This window comes from Triticum aestivum, chromosome 2D (genome assembly GCF_018294505.1).
Source record: "Triticum aestivum cultivar Chinese Spring chromosome 2D, IWGSC CS RefSeq v2.1, whole genome shotgun sequence".
NCBI lineage: Eukaryota > Viridiplantae > Streptophyta > Magnoliopsida > Poales > Poaceae > Triticum > Triticum aestivum.
The window spans coordinates 652,347,395-652,371,527 of NC_057799.1; the positions used below are offsets into that span (position 1 = coordinate 652,347,395).

Below are 24,133 nucleotides of genomic sequence, written 5' to 3' on the forward strand. Positions count from 1 at the left end.
TTCCAAAATCGTTCGGTTTAAACTGGCTGCACCTTACAGGTAATTTTTTATATGGTAAACGATCTCGGATGGAAACGAGCCCAAAAGCGGTCTTGACCGTTTCGACAAGACGAACAACTTTCATGTTGAACGTTTTTTGATCAAAGGTCAACTTGAGGGTCAAATCGGTCACGCAAAACAGGCTATTCCCTCGCGCTACCCATCAAACATGGACTAGTGTGGTGCGTCCGACGAAAGAGGAAAAATGAAAAGGTAAATGGGCCAGGCTCGCAGGAGGGATGGGTGCACGATTCCTACTATTTAGCCAGTATATTCGCTTGCCTAAAAAAGGCAATATTATTCGCAGTGGGTGAAGAATAGCATTTTTGCACACTACTTAACGAAACCTGATTCATTACACTTTTTTTGTTGTGGGAGATTCATTAGTCATACAACAAAAGGGTGTTAGCATTTCCTCAAAATCTAAAAAGAAAAATACAACCATACAACAAAGGTGTTAGCAGCCCAAGGGATTAATGAGTCACGAACCAACGATCTGCGCAAGAGTAACAGAAAAAGACACACAGGAAGAATAACTAGGAAGTAATCTCTATTTGACACCCACTGCGCCAAAAGTGTCGAGTAAACGTACAAGGCTTCACTAGCATATGGCGGCCTATGATAAAATCATTCCAGCCGATTTTCTTTCAATCGTCTTATACGTTCGGGTTCCATTCCCGTTTTTTCCAGGTTTTCATTACCTTTTTCTGACTTTCTTCTAAGCGTTTCACAAATGTTAAAAAAGTTTTAAAAATGTTAATTTTTTTGCGAAAATAAATGACCAAAGAATTTTCAAAAAAAGTTCACAAATATTAGAAAATGTTCATATACGAAAAGTTCATATACGAAAATGTTCACAAATAAATGACCAAAGCGTTTCACGAATATTTTATTTTTGTGATAAATATTTATGAGATTTCAAAAATATACGAAAAGTTTGTAAAAAATTCAGAAAATAAAAAAGATATGAACTTCAAAAAGTATTCAGAATTTTCATAAACTATTCATAATTGATTTTAAAAATGATCATGATTATTCAAAATATGTTCAAATTTCTTAAAACATGTTAATAATTTGAAATATGTTAATTTTTTAAATAAATAAATATTTGTATTGTCGGGAAATCAAAATGGACAAACCATCCGAAAACCCTAAAACCAAAGAATGTATATTTTTGGATAGAAAACCAATTGACAAAGATGCAATGAATAAAGTGTGCGGTAGAACAGGCCAGCCCCAAAAACCAAATGCTCTATGTGTCATAGCGACAGGTGCTACTATTAGACACCCACTGTATCCAATGGGACGTCCTGTTCGGCGCTCTCAGTGCCACTTAGCGCTGTAGGCGCCCGGGCGTGACGCAGAGTGGGACAGCCCATTAAATGCGAAAAAATGGCTGGTTGTTTTACTCGTTCAACTAACGATCGTTGCGCTCCGGCAAAGAAACAATCATTGTGCTTGTTGCACTCGCTCAATCGGGAGTTCTCCTTGTTGACATGTTGAAGTGCTGACTGGTTAACTATCGACTTCAGCAAATGTTCATAAAAAAATGAAAAAGAATAGTAAAGCTGAAGGTACTTCGCATAAAAATTGAAAAAAAACCAAACTTGAAAAAAGTTCATGGATTTGAAAACTTTTCGTAAAAAAGTGAAAACAAATTCATGCAAATGAGAAAAGCCAATGGATTAGAAAGAAGTTCATAAATTTTGGTAAGAAAGTTCATCAATTTTTAAAAAAATTCATAAATTTAAAAAACATTGAATTTGAGTACAATTCATTGATTTTAAAAGGTTATTGAATTTGGAAAAAAGTTAATCGATTTTGAAAGTCAAAGATTTGAAATACTTCAAGATTTTGAAAAAATCATCGAATTTGGGAAAAAATGCATCGATGTTCAAGGAAATTGAAGGTATTTGAAAATATTCACCATCCTTTATAAACAAAAGGTTCATGAATTAGAAGAAAGTTCCTTCAATTTTGGAAAAAAATATCATGAAATAGAAAAAAATTCATGGTTTTCAAAAGAAAGTTCACGAAAAAGTTTTAAAACGCTCATGAATTTGAATTGAAAAAGATTGCGAATAATAGAAGAAAACAAAAAAAAAGAAAAACTGAAAAATAGAAAACGAGAATATCACAGGAAAAACAGCCTATAACAGAATAAAAACTACTCCCTCCGTCTCATAATGTAAGTAGTGTCAAAAAACGTCTTACATTATGCGACGGAGGGAGTAGAAAGAAAAGGAAGGATGATGTGCTGACAACAAAGTGTGCTGTCCTAGAGGTTATCGCTGTCGTAGCGGGCCGGCCCAATTGTTTTTGTTTTCTGATTGAAACTGCAAAAGAGATATGGAGGGAGCAGACCTCGAACGCGGGACCTCAGCCTACACATAGAGCTGCGCCAACCACAACGCCAATGACCAGCCAATGCTCATTGACATCGTTTGTTTCCTTTTAATCTTTCTCTAGCTTTTTTTCTTCTTGTTTCTGTTTTTCTGTAACGGTTTTGTTCGCTTTTTTCCTTATTTTTTTGCTAAATCCGTGCACTTTTATTGAAAAAAATCGTGAATTTGAGAAAAATTCAGAATTTCAAAAAATTTCACAAAATTTTGAAAAAGTTCACAAATTTGGAAAAAAGTTCACAGATTTTGAACAAAAAGTTCACCAATTTTAAAAACGTTCTTTGAATTTGATTAAAAAAAGTTCAGTAAATTTGAAATAATACTTCATTCATTTTGAAACACTTTCGTCGATTTTGAAAAAGTTCATCGGTTTAGAAAAAGTTCATCAAAACTGAAAAAGTGTTCATCGAATTTGAAAAAAAGTTCATCGAAATTGTAAAAAAGTTCACAGAATTTGAAAAAAGTTCATCAATTTGGAAAAAAGTTCATAAATATGAAAATGAGTTCATCAATTTGAAAAAAAGTTCATCGAATTTCAGGAAAAGTCCATCAAATTTCAGAAAAGTTCATCAATTTTCAAAAAAAGTTCAACAAATTTAAAGGAAGTTCATCAAATTTGAAAAAACATCCAATTGTTAAAAGTAGTTCACTAAAAAAGGTTCACCGATTTTGAAAAAAAAATCAGCAAATTTAGAAAAAACATCATCGATTTTGAAAAAGTTCACGTACTTAAGTAAATAAAACACATGAAAATCGATGGGGGAAAACCTGGAAGAAGAAAAAAAAAGACAGAAAACGAAAATGAAAATAAGGAAAAAAGAATAAAAGAAAAAAGAGAAGGAAGGAATAAAAGAATGAAATATTTGAATCTTGACAGATGCTGCTCTGTAGCGTGGCGGTTGTGCTGACGAAGTCTGACTCGCGAGGTCACGGTGTTTCATTTTTTGCAAATTAAGATACATAGTAATGGGCCGGCCCAGCGCGGGGCGCTGCAGGCGCCGTTCTAGGCTCGGCCCATTTTCTTTTCTTTTTCTTCGTTCTAGCCTTTCAAAAATTAGAACTGTGCGGGAGAAATTCGAGGCAAATCCTATTTAGCGCTGCAGGTATAGAGAAAATGGGCCGAGCCCAGAAAAAGAAAAAAAGACAGAAAAAGAAAAGAAAATGGGCCGAGCCCAGAACACTGGGAGGAGGGTGTGCGTAGAATTGCAAAATACACTGTATCGAGCGCAGAAGGCGCCGTATAGGGTTTGCCGTATCCAACAGCGCGTGCGACGTATAGGGATGCTCAACTGGGCTGCACTGTTGGTACTGTAGAACAGAAATAGTTATTGAAATTCCGAGAATTTTTTAAAATTTGTAAAAAAGAATAAACTCTGAGTACTTTGAAAAACTAGGAATATTATTTTACAGTTAGTGAACATTTTCAGAAATTGTGAGAATTTTTTGAAATCCCGAGCATGTTTGAAAATATGAACATTTTTGAAATTGTGTTTATTTTTCGAGAACTGTTCCTACATTTATAGTTTTCAATAGTTTCTTTTAATATTGTTCGGATCATATATTCTCTGCACTTTCTAACTGAGAACTAGGTGTAACAGTGGCTGGAAGCTCAAGTGGTATTCATGTATACGCCGTGTTCATCTTAAAGGTCTGAGGGGAGGTGCTGAAGAAATTTTCAGGCCGTACTGATGTGGAGGTGTGGATAATACCGACATTCAAGAACTCGGCCTGGTCGATCATGGCGATTTCATTCATATCGCTGCTCGCCATGTCTGACATTTTAGCTACCTGTTTGGAGGATTACAATGCGGAGAACAGATAAGAGTGCTGCCTTGCCGTCACAGTATGTCTCGCCAAAATTCTGTTTTATAAAAACTGTAGTACTTTGCATATTTGATCCTTTGTCATGCCCATAGTATTTTAGGCAAAACTAGTCACCTCTATTTGTTGTACTTCTTCGACCTCCGGATATGGTATTAACAATAATGTTCTGTGCTAGTCTATGAATTTGTTGGCATGATGACTGTGTCTTTGTGTAGTAAAATTTACTCCCTCTGTAAACTAATATACAGAGGGAGTACTTAATTACTTTGTGCATTTATTTTCATGCAGTTGGAACTTAAAAAGTACTTAAGAACATAACAATATAAATACTGGTGCTGCACTTGAAATTTTCACAGCTGCATCTGTATTTCCTTGTAACAGCGTGTGTGTAAATTCATTTCTGTCAAACTCATTAACATTGTAGATTTACAAAGTCAACTAGTATTGCAATAAAGAAAGTACTACAAATTGAACCAATTGGATGAATCTCCTTCCATACAATCAGCTTATCTGTATCAGTTTTTTTCCCAAGGCAACACTCTGATAATTGTTTGAATTGCCTTGCAGAGTTCCATGCAGCTTGTATGGACATGTGGCTCACATCCTGGAGATCATTCTGCCCCGTATACAAGCGAGATGCAGGTGCTGGAATGACAGGCCCTCCTGCCTCGGAGATCATTCCGTAGTACACTTGCCTTCTCTGTCATCCACATTCCGGTCGAGCGTGGGAGCATCCCCTCCCAGACCAATAAGCCGGCTGTTGGGCTAAGTCCCTCCACATGGAGGTGTGTTGGCAGCCCAACATCAGCCCATAAGTCCAACACATGTCAGCCGTTGATCTTCGCTGCATCCAACGGTTGAGAGCGCTTCTAAGGGAAGTGAGGCAAGGAGAAAACCCTAGCCACTCCACCCCTGCTGGTGGTGGCTGCCATTCGTGAGAGTGTGAGAGAGAACACACAAGAGAAAACACAACCCGAGAGAGAGTAAGAAGAAGAAGCAGAGGTTCTGTCCAAATTTGCTGCATCTGACTAGACAGTGTTCAAGCTGGTGGTTGGAGGCTCAAACGTGCTTGGATCGACCCCAAACTTGGTGAGATCGTTCCTTACTTTGAGTACTTCGATCTGGTTAGCTGGTTTGAGGATTGGGTCAGTGGAGCATCAGATTTGAGAGTGGTTTTGTCAAGTCTGTCTGCTGCAGTTTCAGAATAGAGTAGTTTTGGGAGATGAACAGTTTGGGTAGGCAAACGATGTCTGATTGAGCTGAAATTTGGAGGGGATCTCAGGAACTCATGTGTCTACTTGTCTGCCATATTTGGTGCTGTTTGGTTCAGCGGTTTAAGAGCAGTTTGCAGAACACTGAAGGGTACAGAAGCTGTGTAAACTCTGCTTTGCTGAAATCTTACTTCTTGTGGTTGTTGTTGCTGTTGCCGGTTGGCAACGTGGAGAGTGTGTTGTAAATTTCTCTAGAGGTCTTAGAGAAGAATTTGTACTCATCATTCTCATAGTGAAGTTGCGTGGACCGGTCGGTCCACAGCCGTGGTTTTTTACTCCTCAAGTTGAGGAGGTTTTTCCACGTTAAATCCTGTGTCACTTGTGCATGTTGTTTGTGTTATTCCGTTGCTTACTTGTTGGTTGAAGTTGTCCTCAAAGTTCATCACAAGTGGAGGGGGCTGTGTAGTGTGCATATTTGCCGTGTCGGTGAATTTGTGTAGCGCATTGTTGCTGTCCAGCCCCAACAAAGTGGTATCAGAGCCTTGGTTTGCTTGTGCAAATTGCTGAGTTTCTTGTGGTGAAAGATGGAAGTGAATACCAGCAGGATGATATCTTTGAATGGTACAAATTATCAAGCATGGAAGGGCAAGATGGAGGACTTGTTGTATGTGAAAGAATACTGGAAGCCAGTGTTCTCCACTGAGATGCCGGAGGGCATTGAGGAAGGTCAGTGGAAGGCACTTCATCGCCAAGCTTGTGGGTTCATTCGGCAATGGGTCGATGATAATGTTTTGAACCATATCATTGATGAGACACATGCACGCACCTTATGGCAGAAATCGGAAGAGTTGTTTGCCCGGAAAGAAGGTACAAATAAGATGTTCTTGATCAAACAATTGATGTGCTTGAGGTACAAAGAGGGCACTCTAATTGCAGATCATGTGAATACATTCCAAGGCATTATAAATCAGCTTTCTTCAATAGGAATTACATTTGAAGATGAAGTGAGAGCTTTGCTGCTACTAGGCTCATTACCGGATAGCTAGGAGACCTTTAAGGTCACAGTTTGCAATTCAACACCTAATGGAGTTGTCACTTGGAATCTTGTGAAAACCAGGGTACTAAATGAAGTGTCCAGAAAGGTGGCTGAAGCTAGTTCTTCCTCACATTCAGAGGTGTTGGTCACTCAGTCCAGGGGAAGAAGCAAGAGCAGAGGTCCAGGTAAAGGGGCAGAAAGAGGTAGGAACAAATCAAAAAGTAAGTATGCTGATTATGAGTGCCATCACTGCCATCAGAAGGGCCACATTAAGTGGCAATGTGACAAGTGGAAGAAAGACAAAAAGAAAAAGAAGAAGCAAGATTAGAAGCAAGTTGACAGTGATAGTGACACAGAGGGCAACCGAGTTACTGCAGTAGAAGAGGACATCATGCTTGTTATGCATGAAGAAACTGAGGGCAGATTTGGTTCCACTGTTGAGGAGAAGATCACTGTTGTTTCTGATGAAACCGTCAACCTTGTGGATGGTGACGATATGATTTGGATACCGGACAGCGGTGCTACCATTCACGCTACATCTCGCAGAGAGCTCTTCACTAACTATATATATCAGGTGATTTTGGTGTTGTGAAGATGGGGAACAATGATAGAGCAGCCATCATTGGAAAAGGAGATGTGCATTTGGAGACCACAAATGGTACAAGGTTAGTCCTCAAATCTGTGAGGCATGTTGAGGCACTTCGTCTCAATATTATTTCAGTTGGTTTGCTTGATGGAGATGATTACTTGAGCAGTTTTGGAAAGGGGCAGTACAAGCTCACCAAAGGCAACATGATTGTTGCAAGAGGTAAAATGGTCTCAGTGTTGTATCATGTTCATGCTAAGCTCTTTAGTGCTTCTGTCAATGCAGTAGAGAAGGATGATCATTGTGCTCTATGGCACAAGCGACTTGGGCACATGAGTGAGAAGGGGATGACAGTGCTAGTGAAGAAAAAATTGTTGAAGGGTGTGAAAGGAGTTCACATCAAGAAATGTTCAGATTGTCTAGCATGGAAGCAACACCGAGTTGCCTTCAAGACTCTACCTCCTCACAAGAAGCCCGAGAAGCTGGACTTGATACATTCCGATGTTTGCAAAATGTCGGTAAGATCTCTTGGTGGTGCTAAGTACTTTGTGACTTTTATTGATGACTTTTCCAGGAAAGTTTGGGCCTTCACTTTGAGGACCAAAGATCAAGTACTAGGTGTATTCAAGCAATTCCAAGCCTCAGTTGAGAGAGAAACTGAGAAGAAGATCAAGTGCACTCGCACTGATAACGGAGGAGAGTATATTGGGCCATTTGATGCATATTGCAAGCAGCAAGGTATTAGGCATCAATTTACTCCCTCGAAGACACCACAGCTGAATGGTCTTGCTGAGAGGATGAACAGGACAATTGTGGAGAGAGTTAGATGCTTGCTGTCAAGTGCAAAGCTACGTAAACACTTTTGGGGTGAGGCTTTGATGACTGCAGTTTATCTTATTAATCTCTCACCAAGTTATAATTTGCAGGGAGATGTTCCTCACAGGGTCTGGTGTGACAAGGACGTCTCATATGACCACCTGAAGGTTTTTGGGTGCAAGGCCTTTGTTCATATTCCTCAAGATGAAAGGTCAAAGCTTGATTCGAAGACACTGAAAGGATCGATATAGTTGACTAGGGGGGGGGGGTGAATAGGCAACTAACAATTTTTAGCTTTTTCTTTACCAAATTAAACTTGGATCAAAATAGGTTGTCTAGATATGCAACTAAGTGAGCAACCTATATGATGCAATGACAACAAGCACGCAAGCAAATAAGAGATATAACACGAGTAAACTTGCGAAATTAAAGGGACGAGATAACTAAGAGTGGAGCCGGTGAAGACGAGGATGTGTTACCGAAGTTCCTTCCTTTTGAGGGGAAGTACGTCTCCGTTGGAGCGGTGTGGAGGCACAATGCTCCCCAAGAAGCCACTAGGGCCACCGTATTCTCCTCACGCCCTCACACAATGCGAGATGTCGTGATTCCACTATTGGTGCCCTTGAAGGCGGCGACCGGACCTTTACAAACAAGGTTGGGGCAATCTCCACAACTTAATTGGAGGCTCCCAACGACACCACAAAGCTTCACCACAATGGACTATGGCTCCGCGGTGACCTCAACCGTCTAGGGTGCTCAAACACCCAAGAGTAACAAGATCCGCTAGGGATAAGTGGGGGAATCAAATTTCTCTTGGTGGAAGTGTAGATCGTGGCCTTCTCAACCAATCCCGAGCAAATCAACAAGTTTGATTGGCTAGGGAGAGAGATCGGGCGAAAATGGAGCTTGGAGCAACAATGGAGCTTTTGGGGGAAGAGGTAGGTCAACTTTGGGGAAGAAGACCCCCTTATATAGTGGGGGGAACAATCCAACCGTTACCCCCCACTTCAGCCCCGCAGAGAGCGGTACTACCGCTTGCCCCTATAAGCGGTACTACCGCTCCCCCTCGCGGTACTGCCGCTGGGCCCAGAGCGGTACTACCGCGGTGGCAGGGCGGTACTACTGCAAACGAGCGGTACTACGGCCCCCACTGCCGCGGCTAGTACCGTAAAACCCGACACGAAAAAAGACCCCTCGAATCGAGGCGGTACTAGCACGAGACCGCAACGGTACTACGGCTGGGGGCTACCAGCGGTACTACCGCTCCAGAGCGGTACTACCGCTCTGGCGCGGTACTACCGCTTATAGCACCCAAGCGGTACTACCTCTCCGGCCCGCGGTACTACCGCTGGGACCAGAGAGGGCACACTGATAAGAGGAACGAGCCCATCATAGAAGCGGAAAGGCTCGGAGGGGGGGCAAAGGAAGTGTACGTGATGATTCCGCCCTAGCCTTTCCAAAGCGGACCCCCTCTTTATAGTACGGTGATCCCTATGAAACTAGTCCACCAAACTAATTCGAAAGGACTACACCGTCTTCGCTTCAAGCTCCGAGGGGAGGGAATCGTCTCGTGCCAAAAGGATGAATCTCTGAAAACACTCAATGCACACGATTAGTCCGCAAAAGCATTGTCATCAATCACCAAAACATCTTAGGGATAAATATGCCCTTACAATCTCCCCCTTTTTGGTGGATTGATGACAATACGGGATTTGCACAACTGGGAAAAGACAAAGGACATAAGCAAACCCCAAATCTCTAAAATATAGACGGGCTCCCCCTAGATGTGTGCCATCAAGAGAAGTGCTTTGGACTGCACGACACACATACTAGGATCAATACTCCCCCTGTATTTAGAGACCAACAACCTAAGCGAGATACAAGAGAGCAGGATATATAACATAATAAGCATGCAACTCATGAGAGACCAAATGACTAGAGACAAAGATAAAGATATGATAAGGATAGGGTAGCATATGTCTCACACCATATGACTGGAACTAAGGTGTCACTGAACACAAAACCAAACAAAGCACAAGGTAGCAAACACAACGAAAGCACAAAGACAAAGACACACTCGCAACACAACGACGCAAATCCCTAAACTCTCTCCCCCTTTGGCATCGAGACACCAAAAGGGGCAAAGAGCTAACCTACAGCTCCAGGTGAGAGCATGCTGAGGATCTCGAACATCAGGACTCTGCGTGATCATCTGCACCGCCGTCCTCGGCCGGAAACTGCTCGGCATCTGAATCGGTCCACGGACAGTGCTGCTGGATCCACTCCTCCTCCTCAGTGATCTGACCCTCAGAGCCGCTGGTGACTGTCGCACCCAACTGACGCATAAGCTCCTTGTGACGTCCCCTTGCCTTCTTCTCAGCCACATGAGTCATGTACTGACCGTGAGACTCCATGCAGAACAGCTTCTTCATCTTGTGTTTGAGCTTCTTTGCCCAAGAGGGCTCTGCCACAGAAGGCTCTGTCCCAGAAGGCACATAATCCTCATCGTCATCATCTGCATCAGCCTCACCCTCGGTCTACATGGCAGCAGCAGAAGATGGAACTCCAGATCTAGGAATGCCCCAATTATCCTTCTTCCGCAGACGCTTGATCTCATGAGAAACCAACTCTCCAGTTTCCAGCTGCTCCTCAGGATAGGTACGTCTCCAGGCCTTCTCAATGAGCAACATAATGAACGGACCATAAATCGGGCACTTGCGCTCAGAAATAGCAGCAAGAAGTTCAGACCACATGACATAAGAGATGTCCAGGGACTCGCCAGTGTTTGCTTCCTTCTCACGCTGGCAGAAGAGAAGCATGTCCACGAGATAAGAGTGTACCATGTCCAGATTCCCGATACGAGGGAAGAGAGTCTCGCGGAAGATACGGTGAAGGATGTCCAGATAGGCAGACAACTCATAGGTTTCCTTCCTGGTCTCAGGGTTGACCTTCCGAGTACAGTAGGGCCAGAGGGCTTGCTTGTGAGTGGAGGTAACATTTTGGTGAGGACGAAAACCGACTGGAGTCTCGAGCCCTTGATCTTCCACCTCAAGCAACCCCATGAAGGCCTGCCACTTGACAGCTAGCAACTTCCCATTAGTCATCCAAGTCAGAGTCCTGTCTTCATCAGTTCCTAGGTGGACAGTGGCAAAGAACTGAGCCAGCAAATCTGCATCAAAGTCCTTGTTGAACTGCATGATCCTGAGAATGTTCAACTGAGAGCACATCTGAAGGGCATCACCAAAGTACTCAGGGTCCTTCTCCATAGCATCCGTGTTGATGGAATGAACATTGACAAAGAGGTTCTTCTTAGCCTTGATCACATCAAAGTAGGTGGCATACTGAAACCGGTTCCAGAACGGGCGATTGACAAGGTTGGGTTCTTGGTCTTCCTCCTATGGGTTGCGGCGACGCCTGTCCCAGAATTCCTTGCTAGACATCTCAGTCACCTTCTTGCCACTTGGCTTCGGCCGGTTGGCAGTCTTCTTCTTGAGAGGAGGATTAGCACTTGAGGAAGCACCCACTGGCGGCGGTGGAGCACTGGAAGAACCACCCGCAGTCTCAGATGAGCGGTACCGCTTTCATGACGTTGAACGCCCGGGGTTGACACGGCGGACTTGCTGCTCAGGATGTTCATCACCTGGAACCAAACACACGGACACACGAAACAACCAGAAGGAGCGATCAAAACCAAATAAACACAACAAATATGGATCAACATGTGGTAGGAAACGATGGAACTGGGCATCCGGCGGTAGTACCGTGCCTGCACAGCGGCAGTACCGCACCAGCGACAGTACCGCTCCAGCAGTAGTACCGCGCCAGATGGGCGGTAGTACCGCCCGAGACGGGGCACGGAGGAGCCCTACTGCCGTGGTCAGATCCGGCACTACCGGGGATGCCAAATTCAAAAATAAACCTACCAAACATCAATTCAAAGAGTCTAGTTGCCTTCTCCAACCTACTCAAGCCTAGATTTGGCCAAAAATCTAGAGATGCAACCACTATTGCCCCTAAGACGCGAGATCTGAAAACTAGACAAGAAGAGAAGAGGAACGGGGGCAATACCGGCATCCATGGCAAGAGGACGAGGTGGGGATCGACTCCACCGAAGGAAATGGAAAGGAACGGTCCGGAGACGGAGGGCCGCCGGAGCCCTCCCGCAGCGAGATGGCGCTGGAGAGAGAGGAAGAGGAACCAGGGGACGAAGCAAATGGGTATGGGGAGGAGGAAACCACCCCTGCCCATGACTTAACCCCTGGCCCCGCCCCTCAGCGGTAGTACCGTGGTGATGGGCGGTAGTACCGCTTAGCCACATAAGCGGTAGTACCGCGCCTTCACAACGGTAGTACCGCCCAGCGCAACTCAAAACAAGACTCAACACCTATGGCACAAGACGAAAGACGGGAAACGACGGCAAGAAGACCAACAAGAGCATCAACAAGAGAACAAGAACCACACGCCTCTATACGAGAGGGCGGTGGCCGAGGCCACCTATGTTTGAGTCAATTGGTATGGCACCGCGAAGAATTATCCTTGGGCCCATGACCAAAGCTCGTCTTTGAAGCACAAGTACCATAAAAAATGGCTAATGTGAAAGAGTGAGATTAGTTTATGCATTATGGGGGGAGGAAGAGTTCATTGAGAGAACAACACTCCCCCTAAGTCCATGCCTACACCTAGACAAGAATGCATGATGAATGTGAGGGATGTGCAAAGGTTCAAACCACATTGCTCGAATCAATGATATTTAGCTCATGCCTTAACTCGCGAAATCTTGCTTCATCCAATGGCTTCGTGAAAATATCTGCAAGGTTATCATGAGTGTTGACATAGTTGAGCTCGATCTCCCCTCGCCTAATATGATCCCGGATGCAGTGATACCGAATCTCAATATGCTTTGTCTTGAAGTGTTGCACCGGGTTGAGAGAAATCTTGATGGCACTTTCATTGTCACACCAAAGAGGCACTTTGTCACAAATGACACCGTAATCCTTTAAAGTTTGCCTCATCCATAAGAGTTGTGCACAACAACTCCCGGCCGCCACATACTCCGCTTCGGTGGACGAGAGAGACACACAACTTTGCTTTTTAGAAGACCAACTTACCAAAGAGCAACCAAGAAATTGGCACCCTCCGGAAGTGGACTTCCTATCCACTTTGTCTCCCGCCCAATCGGAGTCCGAATAACCTACAAGCTTGAAGTTTGCTCCTCTTGGGTACCATAAGCCAAAGTTTGGGGTATGAGCCAAATATCGAAAGATTCGCTTGACCGCCACAAAGTGGCTTTCCTTAGGTGCGGCTTGAAACCGTGCACAAATTCCCACACTCAACATGATATCCGGTCTAGATGCACAAAGGTAAAGCAAGGATCCAATCATGGAGCGATATACCTTTTGATCCACCGCTTTACCATTGGGATCAATGTCAAGTTGGCACTTGGTGGGCATTGGAGTGGAAGCCGGCTTGACATCACTTAGCTTGAATCTCTTTAGCATGTCTTGAGTGTATTTGGCTTGGTTGATGAAGGTTCCTTCTCTTCTTTGTTTGATTTCGAATCCGAGAAAGAACTTCAACTCTCCCATCATAGACATCTTGAACTTTGAGGTCATGAGAGCGGCAAATTCTTCATTGAAGGCTTTGTTAGGGGAACCAAAAATAATATCATCAACATATAGTTGGCACACAAACAACTCCCCTTTGACCTTCTTAGTAAAAAGAGTGGGGTCGATTTTCCCGATTTCGAATCCACGATCTTGTAACAACTCCGTAAGATGCTCATACCACGCACGTGGGGCTTGTTTAAGGCCATAGAGCGCCTTGTGGAGTTGATACACATGATCGGGGAAATAGGGATCTTCGAACCCGGGGGGTTGTTTGACATACACCAACTCATTTATGGGACCATTAAGAAAAGCACTCTTCACATCCATTTGTTGCAACGTGAAATTATGATGAGAAGCATAAGCAATCAACAAACGAATAGATTCAAGGCGAGCGACGGGGGCAAAGGTTTCACCGTAGTCGATACCCTCGACTTGGGAGTAGCCTTGTGCCACCAAACGAGCCTTGTTGCGAACAATGATCCCATGAGCATCTTGCTTGTTCTTGAATATCCACTTGGTTCCAATGACATTATGGTTCCCGGTTGGCCTTGGCACTAATTTCCACACTTGGTTATGTTCGAAGTTGTTGAGTTCTTCATGCATGGCATTGAGCCAATCCGGGTCCTCGAGCGCTTCATAAACCTTTTGGGGTTCGACACAAGAAACAAACGCATGATGTTCACAATAGTTTGCTAATTGTCTACGAGTGCTTACCCCCTTTCTTAGGCTTCCAACCACATTCTCCATGAGATGACCTTTGGTGGTGAGCTTGGAAGCGATCTTAGCGGCACGACGCTCCAATTCCTCCTCGGAAGTGAAACGAGGAGGGGTTACTTGATCATCTTGAGCGTCGTCTTGAGCTTGTTCTTGATCTTGAACTTGCTCGAGGGGGAGAACTTGACCTTGGGCATCATTTGGTGGATCACCACCATCTTGAGGTTGATCTTGCCCTTGATCTTGTTCATGAGGTTGAGGGCCTTCACTTTGTTCTTCGGAAGCGTGTGGGTCTTGGGTTGGTGATGGCTCCACTTGAGTGGAGCATTGTCCTTCTCCTTCGGCCACAAGGGGTTCCTCAATGGGTAGGATATAACCAACACCCATTCTTCTTATGGCTTGGGGAGGAATTTCATCACCTACATCACAAGTACCACTTTGCTCCACTTGGGAGCCGTTATTCTCATCAAACTCCACGTTACACGTCTCCTCAATAAGTCCCGTGGACTTATTGAGAACACGGTAAGCATGGGAGTTTGTAGCATAACCAACAAATATGCCCTCATGAGCTCTAGTCTCAAATTTAGACAAACGAACACCTTTCTTGAGAATGAAACACTTACACCCGAACACCCGAAAGTACTTGAGGTTGGGCTTGTTACCGGTGAGTATCTCATATGGAGTCTTGTTCAAGCCTTTGCGGAGATAGAGCCGATTTGAAGCATGACACGCGGTGTTGATGGCTTCGGCCCAAAAGTTGTATGGAGACTTGAACTCCGCCATCATGGTCCTTGCCGCATCCATCAACGTCCGGTTCTTCCTCTCCGCAACACCATTTTGTTGAGGGGTGTAAGGTGCGGAATATTGATGCTTGATCCCCTCATCACTAAGAAACTCATCCAAGGTGTAGTTCTTGAACTCGGTGCCGTTGTCACTTCTTATTGTCAAGATCTTTGCATTGTGTTGACGTTGGGCTTCATTTGCAAAGTCAATGACGGTTTGTTGGGTCTCACTCTTCCTCTTGAAGAAATACACCCAAGTGTATCTTGAATAGTCATCCACAATTACCAAGCAATACTTTCTACCCCCAAGACTATCAAAGGATGGAGGCCCAAAGAGATCCAAATGAAGGAGCTCCAAAGGCCTCTTCGAGTAAATGAGAGTCGTGGGAGGGTGAGCCTTCTCATGAAGCTTTCCTTCGATACAAGCACTGCAAGCACGATCTTTAGCAAAACTAACGTTCGTTAGTCCACGGACATGGTCCCCCTTGAGAAGACTTTGCAAAGATCTCATATTGACATGGGCTAAACGGCGATGCCAAAGCCATCCCACGTCAACTTTAGCCATTAGGCATGTCGCGGTCTTAGTGGGTCGCTCCGAAAAGTTAATCACATAGAGACCGTTCTCGACATGCCCAACAAAGGCTACTTTAAGAGTCTTGCTCCACAAGAGGGCCACGGTATCAATATCAAAGAAAGTGGCAAAGCCCATGGTAGCAAGTTGACGAACGGAAAGTAAATTGTATGCAAGGGACTCAACTAGCATGACCTTCTCGATCGTGAGATCATGAGAAATGACAACTTTGCCGAGTCCCAATACCTTAGAAGACGAGGCATCACCCCACTCGACATTGGTGGGCATAGATGGAATCTTGTGCACGTCCACCACCAAGTCCTTGCTTCCGGTCATATGATTTGTAGCTCCACTATCGAGCAACCATGATCCCCCACCGGAAGCAAACACCTACAAGAGATCAATGCTTGGTTTTAGGTACCCATTTTGTAATGGGTCCTTTGATGTTAGTAACAAGGGTCTTAGGAACCCAAATGGACCATTCAATATACTCATGAGGAGAACCAACAAATTTGGCATAAACATGCCCATCACTTGCACGGCATAACACATAAGAAGGATTAAAGTCGCCGGCTTTGTTGGATGGGGTGGTATTGCCCTTCTTGACACCGTCACCCTTCGCATTGTTCTTCTTCTCCTTGGAAGTACCCTCTCCCTCCTTCACAAAAGTTTGCTTGAGAGGAGGAGGTCGTTTGGTCTTGTCATTCTTCTTCTTGTTCTTGGGCTTGGGTGCGAACCCAATCCCCTCCTTGGCCACAACTTCCTTTTGGTTTCTCAAAAGGTCGTTGAGGTTCTTCTCACCTTGTATGCATGACACAAGGCCTTTCTCAAGTTGCTCCTTCAACTTAGCATTCTCCTCAACAAGATGCACATGCTCACAACAAGGGTTAGTAGCATTTGCATTATCAATTAACACCATATGAGGAAAGGTGGCTTTCTCCTTAGTTAGCTTTACTTGGAGTTGATCATGAGACTCCTTGAGGCTAGCATGAACGCCCTTCAAGACTTTGTGAGCCTTGTCGAGAATGTCAAACTCCTCTTTAAGTCTAGCAAGATCAACCCCAAGTTTTGCCTTCTCGGAGTTTAGCACACGAGACACAACAAGAGCATGATCAAGATCTTTCTTTAACTTAGCATGATCATCGTTGTATGACTCCTCAAGAGCCAAACGAAGACCACGCTCTTCGTCAAGAGCATTGGAAAGATCCGAAATCTCATCGGCATAGTCACGACTATGCCCCTCCATCTTAGAGATGGTATCTTCGTGAGCCTCGATCATGTCATTGGCTTCACCAAGTTGTTCCAAGAGAGCAACGAAGTGCTTCTTGGATTTACCCTTGAGTTTACCCATAAAGGTCTCAAACTCATTTTCCTCCACATTTGTCCCCTCATGTTCATCAATGCTATCCGTCGAAGAAGGATGATTAATGATGGTAGTTTTGATGTTGGAGGTTACCTTATTGGTGGCTTTAGCCATGAGGCACTTGGCGGTGATGTTCTCATTGGGTGAGTCGAAGAGAGACATCCGTGGAGTCTTCGCAATGGCAACGGAGGCCATGGCAACCGACTCACCATCTTCATCATCGTCATCATCCTCGTTGTACTCTTCTTGTACCACTAATGCCTTGGGAGGAGTCTTCTTGGTGAAGTTGCTCTTGTTGGGGAACGACTTGGCCTTGTCCTTTCTAATGAGCTTGCCACCATTGTCTTCCCTCTTCTCGTAAGGGCACTCCGCAACAAAGTGGCTCACATTGCCACAATTGAAGCAAGTTCTCACTCGTTGCTTGCCCTTTGCGCCACTTGAATTGCTCTTGTTGAAGTTTGGCCTTGTGTTCTTCTTGCTCCAAAATTGCCTTGAAGCAAGAGCCATGTGTTCATGATAGGCATACTTCGTATCTTCGAGGTTGCCCTCCTCTTCTTCCTCTTCATCCTCTTCCTCCATACTAACCTTGGCCTTTAGAGCAAGGTTGGGCTTCTTTACTCTTTGAGAGCGAAGAACCGCATTGTCGGCGGTCTTGTCCAAGATGCTCATAGCAACAAACTCATCCAACACTTCACTTGATGACAAGGTGTGGAAGTCCGGCCTTTGACGAATTACGGAGGACATGGCTTTGTGGTAGGGCATCATTGCCTTGAGGAATTTGCGCTTGATCCAATTGTCATCCGTGTCCTTACTTCCATGATCTCGGAGAGAGACCGCGAGTTTGGTTACTCTCCGAAAAAGCTCACGAGGTTCTTCATCTTCTTTCATTGCAAACTCGTCGGCTTCATCTTGCACCACTTCATAGTTGGAGCGTTGAATGCTTGCGCTTCCCCGATAGAGGGAAACAACTTGGAGCCAAGCATCTTTGGCCACGGTGTAAGGCCGGAGATGAGGAAGATCTTCGGGTGGGATTGCTTCTTGGATGATGAAGAGAGCATTCTCATTGAATTGATGATCCACAACTTCTCTAGGAGTGAAGTTACTTCGGTCATGCGGATAGAAACCTTCTTCAATGATTCTCCAAAGGTTAGTGTTCACATGATTTAAATGACGCTTAAAACGATAGACCCAAGAATCAAAATCTACATTCTTCTCAATCTTAGGAGCCGGGCCGGCATGATTCAAATGAGTGGAAGGGAGCGGTCCACCATAGACAGGTGGAGGTTCCACATGGGCAAAGATGCCGGTGCCCTTTTTACCACTAGAAGAAGGAGCTTTCTCGCTAGTAGCTTCCCCTTTGTCGGAGGTAGCATCCGTCACCTTGTTGGCGGGATCACCCACTTTCAACGGTGCGGTGGAAAGCTTAAGCCCTTCTAAGTATTTATTAAACATGCTTTCGACCTCGGTAGTCATGGAGGTTTTCAATGTGTCCAACGCCACATTTAATTCCTCACGAGAGACCGCGGTTCCCCCATCTCCCGTAGACGAGACCGGATTCACACCGGAGTGCTCCTCCACACCGTCTACGACGTCAACCATACTCTTCGGACGGTAAAGTCCTTAAAAAGAGACGAGGCTCTGATACCAATTGAAAGGATCGATATAGTTGACTAGAGGGGGGGTGAATAGGCAACTAACAATTTTTAGCTTTTCTTTACCAAATTAAACTTTGCATCAAAATAGGTTGTCTAGATATGCAACTAAGTGAGCAACCTATATGATGCAATGACAACAAGCACGCAAGCAAATAAGAGATATAACACGAGTAAACTTGCGAAAGTAAAGGGACGAGATAACCAAGAGTGGAGCCGGTGAAGACGAGGATGTGTTACCGAAGTTCCTTCATTTTGAGGGGAAGTACGTCTCCGTTGGAGCGGTGTGGAGGCACAATGCTCCCCAAGAAGCCACTAGGGCCACCGTATTCTCCTCACGCCCTCACACAATGCGAGATGCCGTGATTCCACTATTGGTGCCCTTGAAGGCGGCGACCGGACCTTTACACAAACAAGGTTGGGGCAATCTCCACAACTTAATTGGAGGCTCCCAACGACACCACAAAGCTTCACCACAATGGACTATGGCTCCGCGGTGACCTCAACCGTCTAGGGTGCTCAAACACCCAAGAGTAACAATATCCGCTAGGGATAAGTGGGGGAATCAAATTTCTCTTGGTGGAAGTGTAGATCGTGGCCTTCTCAACCAATCCCGAGCAAATCAACAAGTTTGATTGGCTAGGGAGAGAGATCGAGCGAAAATGGAGCTTGGAGCAACAATGGAGCTTTTGGGGGAAGAGGTATGTCAACTTTGGGGAAGAAGACCCCCTTATATAGAGTGGGGAACAATCCAACCGTTGCCCCCACTTCAGCCCTGCAGAGAGCGGTACTACCGCTTGGCCAGCGGTACTACCGCTTGCCCCTATAAGCGGTACTACCGCTCCCCCTCGCGGTACTGCCGCTGGGCCCAGAGCAGTACTACCGCGGTGGCAGGGCGGTACTACCGCAAACGAGCGGTACTACGGCCCCCACTGTCGCGGCTAGTACCGTAAAACCCGACACGAAAAAAGACCCCTCGAATCGAGGCGGTACTAGCACGAGACCGCAGCGGTACTACGGCTGGGGGCTACCAGCGGTACTACCGCTCCAGAGCGGTACTACCGCTCTGGCGCGGTACTACCGCTTATAGCACCCAAGCGGTACTACCGCTCCGGCCCGCGGTACTACTGCTGGGACCAGAGAGGGCACACTGATAAGAGGAACGAGCCCATCATAGAAGCGGAAAGGCTCGGAGGGGGGCAAAGGAAGTGTACGTGATGATTCCGCCCTAGCCTTTCCAAAGCGGACCCCCTCTTGATAGTACGGTGATCCCTATGAAACTAGTCCACCAAACTAATTCGAAAGGACTACACCGTCTTCGCTTCAAGCTCCGAGGGGAGGGAATCGTCTCGTGCCAAAAGGATGAATCTATGAAAACACTCAATGCACACGATTAGTCCGCAAAAGCATTGTCATCAATCACCAAAACATCTTAGGGATAAATATGCCCTTACAGACACGACAGTGTATCTTTCTTGGCTATGGTGGTGATGAGTTTGGCTACAAGCTGTTTAACCCTATAGCAAGGAAAGTTGTGAGAAGCCGTGATGTTGTGTTTGTTGAAGACCAAACAATTGAGGATATTGTGAAGACAAAGGGACAGGTTCCTCCTCACCAGCAGCAAGCCATGATTGATTCTGACCCAGTTCCTGCAGCTCTAGCTCCTGTGCAAGTTGAAGCAGATGCAGAAGATGTACATGGTGATGTACATGGTGGTGCAGGTGAAGAAGAAGCTCCCCAACAGCAGCAGCAAGAGTATGATGCTGAAGTTGATGATCCGGATCAGCAGGAAGCACCAGCACCAGAAAGTCCACCAGCTGCTCCACTCAGAAGATCCAATAGGGGTCGAATTCCTTCCAGCAGGTATCCCTTAGATCAATATGTGGTGTTATTATCTGACGGTTCAGAACCTGAATGCTTTGCACATGCAATGGAAGATGAGCACAAGAAGGAGTGGAAAAAGGCTATGCAAGAAGAGATGGATTCCTTGCATAAGAATCATACTTATGAGTTGGTGAAGTTGCCCAAGGGCAAGAAAATTATGAAGAACAAGTGGGTCTACAGAATCAAGCAAGAAGAGCACACATCACATCCAAGGTACAAGGCCAAGCTAGTTGTAAAAGGATTCGGCCAGAGAAAAGGCATTGACTATGATGAGATCTTTTCTCCAGTTGTGAAGATGACATCCATAAGAGTAATCCTTGGCATGGCAGCAAGTCTCAACTTGGAGGTTGAGCAAATGGATGTGAAGACTGCATTCCTTCATGGTGAGTTGGAGGAAGAAATATACATGGAGCAACCTGAGGGGTTTCTTGTGAAAGGCAAAGACGACTATGTGTGCAAGCTGAAGAAAAGTCTCTATGGCCTGAAGCAAGCACCAAGACAATGGTACATGAAGTTTGAAACTGTCATGGGGGAGCAAGGCTACAAGAAGTGTGGCTCAGACCATTGTGTGTTTATTCAGAGGTTCTCAGGTGATGATTTCATCATATTATTGCTCTATGTTGATGATATCCTGATTGTTGGCAAGAATGTCTCTAGGATTGCTAAGTTGAAGAAGGAGTTGAGCAAATGTTTTGCTATGAAAGACTTAGGTCCAACAAAGAACATTCTCGGAATGAGAATTGAGCGAGACAGAAATTGCAACAAGTTGTACTTGTCTCAAGAGAAGTATATTGAGAAGGTACTTCAGAAGTTCAGGATGGAAAATGCTAAAGTTGTGAGTTGTCCACTAGCAGCCCATTTTAAGTTGAGCAGAAAGCAATGTCCTACCACTGATGAGCAGAAAAAGGAAATGCATCATGTTCCTTATGCTTAAGCGGTTGGGAGTTTGATGTATGCTATGGTGTGTACAAGGCCTGAAATTGCTCATGCGGTTAGTACTGTGAGCAGATTTATGTCCAATCCAGGAAGACCTCATTGGGAAGCCGTGAAGTGGATTTTGAGATATCTTCGGGGCAGCACAAATCTGAAACTTTGCTTCGGTGACGGTGAGGCCAAGCTGATTGCTTTTTCAGATTCTGACATGGCTGGAGATGTTGACAGAAGGAAGTCTACTTAAGGTTACTTGGTTACATATGCAGGGGGAGCGGTGTCATGGCAAAGCAGGCTGCAAAAGTGTGTGGCACTGAATACAACTGAAGCTGAATTCATTGCTGTAACAGAGGCGAGCAAAGAGCTATTGTGGCTGAAACGGTTGGCTTGTGAGCTTGGTTTTAAGCAAGACAAGTATGTGTTGTTTTGTGACAACCAAAGTGCTATCCACTTGAGTAAGAATGCAAGTTTTCATTCAAGGTCTAAGCATATAGAAGTCTGTTATCATTGGATTCGAGATGTGTTGTATTCCAAGAAAATGCAACTTGAGAAGGTTCACACCGATGACAATGGGGCTGATATGTTGACTAAAGTGGTGACAAGGAAGAAGCTTGAAGTATGCCGCCGGCTCGCTGGCATGGCTGCCGGAAGGCAGTGAGACCCTCCATGATGTCGGGAGGGGGAGTTTGTTGGGCTAAGTCCCTCCACATGGAGGTGTGTTGGCAGCCCAACATCAGCCCCTAAGTCCAACACATGTCAGCCGTTGATATTCGCTGCATCCAACGGTTGAGAGCGCTTCTAAGGGAAGTGAGGCAAGGAGAAAACCCTAGCCACTCCACCTCTGCTGGTGGTGGCTGCCATTCATGAGAGTGTGAGAGAGAACACACAAGAGAAAACACAACCTGAGAGAGAGGAAGAAGAAGAAGCAGAGGTTCTGTCCAGATTTGCTGCATCTGACTAGACAGTGTTCAAGTTGGTGGTTGGAGGCTCAAACGTGCTTGGATTGACCCCAAACTTGGTGAGCTCGTTCCTTACTTTGAGCACTTCGATCTCGTTAGCTGGTTTGAGGATTGGGTCAGTGGAGCATCAGATTTGAGAGTGGTTTTGTCAGCTCTGACTGCTGCAGTTTCAGAACAGAGTAGTTTTAGGAGACGAACAGTTTGGCTAGGCAAACGATGTCCGATTGAGCTGAAATTTGGAGGGAATTTGAGGAACTCGTGTGTCTACTTGTCTGCCAAATTTGATGATGTTTGGTTCAGCGGTTTAAGAGCAGTTTGCAAAACACTGAAGGATACAGAAGCTGTGTAAACTCTGCTTTGCTGAAATCTTACTTTTTGTGGTTGTTGTTGCTGTTGCCGATTGGCAACGTGGAGAGTGTGTTGTAAATCTCTCTAGAGGTTCTAGAGAAGACTTTGTACTCATTATTCTCATAGTGAAGTTGCGTGGACCGGTCGGTCCACAGCCGTGGTTTTTTACTCCTCAAGTTGAGGAGGTTTTTTCACGTTAAATCCTGTGTCACTTGTGCATGTTGTTTGTGTTATTCCGCTGCTTACTTGTTGGTTGAAGCTGTCCTCAAAGTTCATCACAAGTGGAGGGGGCTGTGTAGTGTGCATATTTGCCGTGTTGGTGAATTTGTGCAGCGCATTGTTGCTGTCCAGCCCCAACACCGGCGTCCTTCGTCGCAGTCCATATCTCGGGTCTACTCTGCTTCCGGAACCCCGCACTCTCTCAACACCCAAAGACCTTTCAGAAACTCATCAACCATGAGCATAAGCAGAAGCAGCGCAGACCTTGCAAACATGTCATCGCCCTACCTCCGCACCTCGCTCCTCCGCGGAGGCTCCACACACTCCCTGGTCGGTAACCACCTGTCTCCACCAGTGAATATAAGTTACGCTTATGCCCCACCACAGATGTACAATTCCGGCTATCCGTCACCCAGCCCGCACGCCGGTTCTTCCTACATCCCAACTCTGGGTACGGATCGCCGTCGGGCTACTACCTGGGCTCGTCCAGCCAGCATCGGTCTTCGGTGTACCTGAGGCGCTGTGGGGAGTCAGGGCCAAGCCTGTCCACCATGGCCCCTCAGTCACCACAGCAGCAGCAGTCCCAGCTGCTGCGGCACGGCGGTGACTCAGATGCGATCCTGAACCTGGCGGACGCATCGTCGGCCCAGTCCTTCCATCAGTCCTACCTGAGGCACTACGACGACTCGGACGCGAGCCTGTCCGCCATGGCTTCGTCAGGGCAGTCGCTGCCGGGATGCTGATTATGGCGAGTCGAAGCTCGATCAGAACTCTTCTTCGTTGTGCGTGAAAGAGATGGCATGGCTTGTGAATATATCGAGGGCGGCGTGTAACTGTAACATAGGCAATTGGTTGCCTGAAGAGTGAGTCAATGAGGGAGAGATTGCATAGATTTGTTCATGTTTTGTTCTGGATTTTTTTGTTGTGTTTCTAGTGATTGGGTGGATTTATTTTCCGCCCTTATGGGTGTACATTGCAGGTATATAAGACAGCGTAGGGATGATGTTTTTGAGCTTTGTCTTTGTGGTTATGGAGGTGAAAGTAATGGTAAAATTGGTTTTAAATGCATCAGTCTTGGCGTATGGTATATATGATCCTGTCTGATCACTGCTCTCTGTCCTGGTTTACGGGGCTCATTTATCTCGTCTTAAATCAAACTTATTTAAGTTTGACCAGATTTATCGAGAAACA

At 45.3% G+C, this 24,133-nt stretch overlaps 1 pseudogene; it reads left to right on the top strand.

The window, feature by feature from the left end:
• Positions 1 to 1,929: 1,929 nt before the first annotated feature.
• LOC123056195 (receptor homology region, transmembrane domain- and RING domain-containing protein 1-like) lies at positions 1,930 to 23,719 on the top strand (annotated as a pseudogene).
• The last annotated feature ends 414 nt before the right edge of the window (positions 23,720 to 24,133 follow it).